The following is an 8,770-nucleotide window of genomic DNA, read 5'->3' as shown; positions in this document are numbered from 1 at the left end:
TTTGGCGAGGCAAGAATGCACAATCAACAAAGTCGTGTAGCAGAGTTTCTGTTAGTTCCTCCAATGTGAATAATGATTATTTACCAAATTAAGGTTTCATGCTTTGATCTCAGGCTCTAGAAGTAAAATGCAAGAGGCAGGAAGTTCTGGAAAAATTTGACTAATTTTTTAAAGACTATTGTTTTAGAGCAGTTTTAGGTTTACACACTCAACTGAGAGGAAAGTACAGAGATCTCCTGTACACCCTCTGCCCCCACACATGCATAGTTTCCCTATTATCAACATCACTGACCATAATGGTACCTTTTTTTTTCTTTACCGAGGATGAAACTACACAGACACATCATCACCCACAGTCCATAATTTACATTTTGGCTCACTCTTGGTGTTGTACGTTCTATGGGTTTGGACAAATGTATAATGACATGAATCCATCATTCCATAACATATTTTCACTGTCCTAAAAATCCTCTGTGCTCTGCCTATTTTTCTCTCTCCCTTACCCTTAGCAATCACGAATCTTTTTTGTTCTTTTAAAAAGAAAGCCTTTATTCTAAGGATTTTTACATTGAAGAATTCAAAAAGTACTAAGGTTTTTTTTAGAATTTATTGATTTGTATTTAAAAGGAACTGTTTTGACAAAGATTCACCAGAAATAATCTGAACAAGTGGGAAAATGCAGTTAATAATACTGAAACACTACTAAAATAATTCCAGAACATATGGCTTAGCTGATAAAACAATATCTCTTAGAAGCTGTCATTGATATGAAGACTGACTGCTTCCTACTTTTCTAAACACATAGTGTTATAATTAACAACATTTAATTGCTTTTGTTCTTTTCTAAATATATAAAAATTAAAATACCAATTAAAATAGCTTTCCTTTAAATGTTTCTTACAGATACAACTGCAATATTTTCATTCAATAGTGGTGTGGTTTAAGAAACTTTTCATTCACAAGTCAAACAACAATCCACCTAAAGGGAACTGATAGTCTATAGGCTCATAGCGCAAATAAAGAGTTCAGGAATGCAGCAACTGACGTTTCTAAAATCCAAAACAATAAAATCCTTAGAAGACATATGCAATAAGCTCTACTAAGCAGCTGGCCACAGAACTAGAACATTTGATAACTTTACTGGTTATTTCCATGAGACTCCAAATGTTTCCAAACTCAACTTCAACTCTCACTTCAGGCTTTGTAGTTTTGCTTTTCCAGTTGCATTAATAACACAAACATGATTCAAATCCATAAGTATTATAGTCAAGGGCATATCCTACAACAAAGTTGTCTAGAATTTCAAACCCAACGAAGTCTGGTCTATACCCAACACTTTGAGAGGTCCTTTTTATGAGCAAACTTGTGACCTTGACCATCTTTGGATTATACTGTTTGACCAAGGAAAGCAAGGTTTGAGTTGTTTTGCCAGTGTCAAGTATATCTTCAACAATCAAGACATTCTTTCCAGTTAAAGTTGAAAGATCATCTCCACCAATTACTTTTAGGTCCTTTGTTGACTGGTCATTACAGTAGCTCTTCAGTCTGATAAAATCTAGTCATAGGAATGGATCTATCACTATTTCTGTTCAGTACTTTGATGTAATCCAGCAGGTCAGCAAAGAATTTATAGCCCACCTTGAACACGCACAGGGCTATGATGTGATGGCCTCCCATCTCCTTCATCACATCTTGAGCAAGCTGCTCGGTCCTGTCCACAATTAGTCCATGAGGAATAAACACCCTTTCCAAATCCGCAGCATAATGATGAGGTATACAAAATAAATCTAGATCACAGCCTGGTTCATCATCATTAATCACAACACGGGGGCTGCAAGTTGCCATAATGGAAATGGCAGGCACCACGACCACTAATCTTTTAACTGTATGCATGATTTTGCGTTTTCCAGAATGTCATACAATTGGAATCACACAGTATGATCTGTTTTTTTTTTCCACTTAGTAATATGCATTGGAGGTTCCTCTGTGTTTTTCTCATGGTTTAATAGCTCATATATTTTTAGTGCTGAATACTATTCCACTGTCTGGATGTACCACTCTTTATGTATCCATTCACCTGCTGAGGAAGATCTTGGTGGCTTGTAAGTTTTGGCAGTTATGAATAAAGCTGCTATAAACACTTGTGTGCAGGTTTCGTGTGGATATAAGTTTTCAACTCTTTTGGGTAAATACCAAGGAGCAAGACTCCTGGATCATATGGTAAAAGTATGTTTAACTTTGTAAGAAACTGTCAAAGTGTCTTACAAAGTGGCTGTACCATTTTACATTTCCACCAGCAATGAGTGAAAGTTTCTGCTGCTCCACATCCTCACCAGCATTTGGTGTTGTCAGTGAATATGACTCATTTTCACAACGGTAAAAGAGGCTATTAGTTAAAAGGAACAAATCATTATAGTTGATAATGCAAGTTCTTATTTTTAAGTGGTACACATACTCTCTCATTACCTCACACATATAAATATGTTTTATAAAAGAAATTTACACAGTTCAGCAAATTTGTTATAAAGTGAATGTATTTCAAATTTATTTTGTTTTTCAATTGACCTCTATACTTTTGAGGGAAACCTGCTGAATCACTAATATAATAAAACATATTAAGAATTCAACAATTCAGAAAATAGGCAACAGATTTGAGTTATTACTTCACAAAAAAGGATTACGCAAATGGGTAATACGCATATGCAAAAATTCTCAAAATTATTAATCCTCAGAGAAATGCAAATTAACCTTAATGAGGTATTATTAAACACATACCTAAAATTAAAGACACTGACAACACCCAGTATTGGCAAAAATGTGAAACAACTGAAACTCTCATGCATTGCTGCCAGGACTGTAAATTGAAACAACCACTTTGGAAAAATGTTTGTCAATATCTTCTAAGCTAAATATAACGCTGACATTATGACCTAGCAATTGCACTCTTAGATTTATACCCAAGAAAATGAGTACAAGTCAGGTACGGGAATGTTCTTACCAACTTTATTCATAATAGTCCCAAACTAGAAACCACTCAAATGCCTATCGACAACTCTCAGTGCCAGCCAAGTTACCTGAAATTGAAGAATAACAAGATGGAAACACATCTTCCTATTCCAGACAGAGGAGTGGCTGGTCAAGTGGTCGATCAGGTAGACAGAGTCAACAGGGCAGATGCTCAGAAGTTGACAAGATGGTAGAAGGCTAAGTGGGAAGAGAAATCGATCAAAAAGCAGGGGCCACAAATAGAGTTTTAACTGAGAATTTGATAGTTAATCTACCAGGGTGAGCTTGCTTATTTCTTCCTAATCATGTACATTATCCAAATATTAGGGCATCATAGTTGAGGTATATGTTTGCTATTTGCAAAGAATTTGGTTGTATTTTTAAAAACGTATTTCACAAGAACACTTGTAAACAAATCTACGTATGTAGTTATACCTTTGACTGAAAAACCTCCTTTTATTGTCTCTTTTAAAAAGAAATGTCCACCAACAGTAAAATGAATAAACAAATAGTGCTCTACTCATTCAGTAGACTACTACTATGCAATAAAAAATAATGAACTCCTGCTACACTCAACAACATGGATTTCTGTCATGGACATAATAATGATGAGCCAAAAAATTCAGCCACAGAAGAGTGGATTCCATTTACATGAGTTTCAATAATGGCATCTGATTTCATTTATCTGAGTTTCAATAATGAGCAAACCAAATGTATGTTGATAGAAGTCAAAAGGGTGGTTCCCTCTGGGAGTATAAGTGGGAAGGTCTTAAGGGAACCCTCTATTCTGTATCTTGATCTGAGTGGTCGTTACCCTGGTGTGTGTGTGTGTGTGTGTGTGTGTGTGTGTGTGTGTGTGTGTGTGTCTGTGTGTGTATAAAAGTTCATAGAGTTCTAAATTCAAGATTTGTGTGCTTCAGTGTATGTATCTTACACCTCAATAAAATTTTTAAAAGAATAAACACATCTTTAAAACCACATATGTCAAGAAAAAGTTAACTTCCTACAAAGTATAAAATAGTAACAAAGAATTCAAATTTCCAGCAATTATCATTGAGCCGTACTAAAAAATGTCAAAGCAATACTTAAAATGATAAGGCAGTATAGTTTTTAAAACTCTGCCAGTATAACTGCTCCATCTTGACACATATTTTTCCACACAAAGCTTCATCAATTCAAATAGGCTTGCCAATGGTTTCTGATGTCCTTGAAACATTTCAGTTCCCATTCAACATCATTTAAAAAGTATCTTCATGCACATTTTTTGATGAGTATACTGGTTTCTCTCTAAATATTTTTAAATGTGTGTGTGTATTGTATTCAATTATTCAAACCTGTACGACTATTTGCAGGATTGATGAATGGAAAAAGAGAGCTATAAACAGATCTACAAGGTGGAGCATTCTTTTGTACACTGGAGGCCTGATGCAATTAGGACACATATTTATCTGAAAACTAGCTAATGCCCAAATGCTCAATAAGCATGATTAATTTGTAGGTGGTACTAATTGTTTGCCTCCATATGTGTTGCTGTATCAACTGATGTCTTGAAAAATCAAAATAATATATACTGAGCTTTCTAAAGTATAGGCCATTCCTCAAGTTCCACAATAAAATAGGTTGTCAAGAGATTAACCTTCTGGCTCTGATAGCACTGGGGATCAATGTCAAGACAAAATAAAGGCAAGAGTCCTTCCAAATACTGAATATTTATGAGCAGGGTTCCTTATTTCACTCAGTTCATTCATTATGTTTAGAACTCTGTTAAGGAATTTCTCCTAAGAAAGAGATTCCTGTACTTCACATAACTTATTCTTTTTCATGTTGAACATATTAAGGCCCTATGGCTTAGTCTCTAAATGTTTTAAAATTTGGTCATGCACACAAAATTTTAGGCCTAGGGCTGCACCCCTTGAAAGTAGCTGAGGCTCTTCACATTGTGGATAAGTGGTGTTTTGTAAGTCTTAAATGAAGAGGGATTAGACATGGAAAGTCAGTGGATACATTTAATTAGGAAGGGAGAGAAAGAGGAGGAAGAAAAAATAGCATCATGTTCTATTGATATGCCATGTGGGAGAAGTGCTTTTAATCATAAAATGTCACAGCTTTTCATACTCACCTATTATGCCATTGACCTTCCCAAAGTGCCAAGATGGAGCTAAGACATATCTTATTTCATTATAAGATTAAGAACCTGAAACACAAGAAAACAAGTGTTTAGCATAAATGAACACATACACTGAGCCCCCCCAAATCCTGAGTTCTTCACCTCTAAGCACTGCACTGCTCATACACTAGTCTGGGAAGCTCTACCTTTGGTTGCAGGTAGAATTAAGATTTTGAATGTATTTTTAAATACACAACACACTCCCATGTTTCAAAGTTTAAATGGTTTAAAGACTGTACAATAAAATTCTCTCTTCAAACTCTGTCCCTCAGCCACCCTGTTCATCTTCCCAGAGGCAATCAGTGTTACCAGCTTCTTGGGGACCCTTCCAGAGATATTTAATACTTATGAGAGAAAATACACAAATATACATGCACACACATATATATACACACACACACAGATTATCAACTTGTACACAAATGGTAGCATACCATACATATTACTCTACAAGGTCTGACAATTAAGTTCGCGAACTCGTTGCACTGATGTTGCTAACCTTTTTTGGGATTATTCATTATGAATTTGTACCAACTGGATAAACAGTCAACCAATTGGAAGTGCTGAAAAGTTAGAAGACCTGAACTTTTTGCCAACAATTCATGGCTCTCGCATCATGACAATGCACCAGCTCACACCGCACTGTCTGTGAGGAAGTTTTTAGCCAGTAAACAAATAACTGTACTGGAACACCCTCCCTACTCACCTGATCTGGCCCCTGATGACTTCTTTCTTTACCCTAAGATAAAGTAAATATTGAAAGGAAGATATGTGGATGACATTCAGGACATTAAGTGTAATATGACAGCTCTGATGGCAATTCCAGAAAAAGAGTTCCAAAATTGCTTTGAAGAGTGGACTAGGCACTGGCATCAGTGCATAGCTTCCCAAGGGGAGTGCTTTGAAGGTGACCATAGTGATATTCAGCAATGTGGTATGTAGCACTTTTTCTAGGATGAGATTGTGAACTTAATTGTCCAACCTCGTATAACTAGCTCCTTCCTCAGCCCCTACTTCTTCCCCTTTAGCTTATTTGAATAGAGGCTTCCAGGTCTCCCATATAGTAAGCCATGAATCCAAGAAGTGAGGTAGCATTTCAACGCAATATTGTTTCCAGACATTATTTTCCTATCCTCTCGTAAAATCTCATTTTCCTTGGAGATTCCCTACAATAAGTGTTTCATCCTCAATCCCTTCTAATTGTGGCCAATCCACTTGCCTCCTGGTTATCCATTCCCTGACCAAAAGGCCCAACACCCAGTCTTCCTCTCTTGGCATAATTCTTGGAGATTTTAACATTCGTGGAGACATCTATTCAACTTAATAGCCTTGCATTTCCTTCAGCTCCCCATTCAAAAGTTCATGCATTGAATCTTGTCTTGGTTTAGAAATTGTTCCACTTTAGCTTCCCACTTTCTGACCACAGCTTCCCACTTTTTATCTTTCTCACCACCTTATTCCCACCTGGTAGTTTTACTCTGTTATAGAAATTTAAAAATATTCACACACAATGGTTCTACGCACATTTATGGTCTTCAAATTTGGTTGGCCTCCCGGTACACCCTCCACTCATTTTACTTTGTCTTGGTCAGTTCTCTTTTCCATCTCCCTCAATGATTGTTCCAAAACTTCAAAACTTCAAGTCCTTCCTCCAAAAAACTGCTCATTTCATTCTCAGCAGATGACCTTGCCTTTACATCAGTGTTAAAATTGAGGTTATCAGGGAGGTCTCACTCAATCTCTCTGTAAACATATCTATAGTCATTGTTTTTTTTATTTTCTTTCCTTCACTCTAGAAGTATGCAATGTCCTCACCAGTTCAAGGCCAACCCACACCAGTGACCTAACTCAATTTCCCTCTGTTTCTGCCCTGTCCTTGCTCTGTCAATCATCTCTTTCTCAACCTCTTTATTGGATCCTGCCCTCAGCCTATAAACACCTGAAGACCATTTCATTTTAAAAGGTCCTTACAACTGCATCCCATTTAACTACTATCCAGCTTCTCTCTGTTCCTCCACTTTCAGATCTTTTGAAAGTGGAGAAAAACTGACTTTCTTGGACTTTTCTCCTCAATTTTACTCCTCAAGCTCTGAGATCTGCTTTCATCATTGCTCTACTGAAACAATTTTCCCTAAGATACATAATGACCTAATTGCCAAATCTAATATACATTTTCCAGTCTTAAGTAACTGGGCTTTGCTTTGTCTTTGATAAATTGCTTTCTACTTTCAAAATGTATCTTTTTTTCCTGTTTATAAAAGCAGAACTTGTTCATTACTGTCTTAGTCCATTCAGGCTGTTGTAACAAAATACCATAGACTGTGTGGCTTACAAACAACAGAAATTTATTTCTTACAGTTCTGTAGGCCAGCAAGTCCAAGGTCAAGGCACCAGCACCATCGGGTGAAGCTTCTCTTCCAGGTGGCAGACTTTTCATTGGATCCTCACATGGTGGAAAGGGAGGAGGCTCTCTGAAACCTCTTTTATAAAGCACTAATTCAATTAATGAGAGTTCCGCCCTTGGTACTTAAGCACCTCCCAAAGGCTCCACCTTCTAATACCATCACCACTGAAGGTTAGAATTTCAACATATGAATTTTGGAGGAACACAGCATTCAGACCACAGCAAAGTACAAAGAAAGAAAATGACATCACTTGTAATAACACTAATTGGTGATAACCACTGTTAACACATTAAAGTATATACATGTACATACATATATACAAATCTATATAGTAGCTTTTACCTGCTTTTTATATAACATTACATTGTGAATATTTTTCAATATCCTTAAGTATTTTATGAAAATGCTTATTACTGCTGCATGATAATCTATAAAATGGATGACTTGTCATATGTTAGCCATTCCTCTTCTTTTGGATATTTGGCCCATATTTTTAATCATTTCTATTATAAATGAAGGTGCTATATACATCCTTGTACATAAGTCTTTGACAATTTGCTTGGGATTATTTCTTTAAAATATTTTTTTTTCAATTACAGTTGACATACAATATTATATTAGTTTCAGGTGTACAACATAGTCATTACACAATTATATAATTTATGAAGAGATCACCCTGATAAACCTTCTCCTTCTTCTTTTTCTTGTTCCTCTAAGATTCCTTGTGTCATGCAGGGTGACAGGTGGGGTCTCTTCTCTTCTGGGGTCTCTAGTCCTGCTCCCCGCATAAGAACGCAGGACATGGCGAGGCCAAAAAGGAACACCCACGGAGCCACAGATAGGGGAGTCATACCACTATATTCTCACTGCTAGCTGGGTTGGAGACACAGGAAGCAGGAGCCTCATGATCGGCAGCCCACTGTCCACTTGTCTCTGCCAAACAACCTCACTTGCTAACTGCAATCCGCCTCTCTGCAATCCGTAATCCACACTCCACCATGCCACACGACCACACCACCACGCCACACCACAATGCCACACCACCACCACACCACACCACACCACAATGCCACACCACCACCACACCACACCACCACACCTTGCTAGCTTAGCTACGGCAGTTATATCAGTGGCTAATGGCTAACCAGTAACAGCCGATGGCCAACTAGTCACAGCTGATGACCATCTATTA

At 37.1% G+C, this 8,770-nt stretch overlaps 1 pseudogene; it reads right to left on the bottom strand.

Moving 5' to 3' along the window:
• Positions 1 to 1,189: 1,189 nt before the first annotated feature.
• Positions 1,190 to 1,845, bottom strand: LOC109433930 (hypoxanthine-guanine phosphoribosyltransferase pseudogene; annotated as a pseudogene).
• Between the last annotated feature and the right edge of the window lie 6,925 nt (positions 1,846 to 8,770).

Source organism: Rhinolophus sinicus, chromosome 18, assembly GCF_057876585.1.
Source record: "Rhinolophus sinicus isolate RSI-liver-muscle chromosome 18, RSI-T2T, whole genome shotgun sequence".
NCBI classification, from domain to species: domain Eukaryota; kingdom Metazoa; phylum Chordata; class Mammalia; order Chiroptera; family Rhinolophidae; genus Rhinolophus; species Rhinolophus sinicus.
The sequence above is the reverse complement of the archived record's forward strand: the minus strand, read 5'-3'. Positions and strand labels throughout refer to the sequence as shown.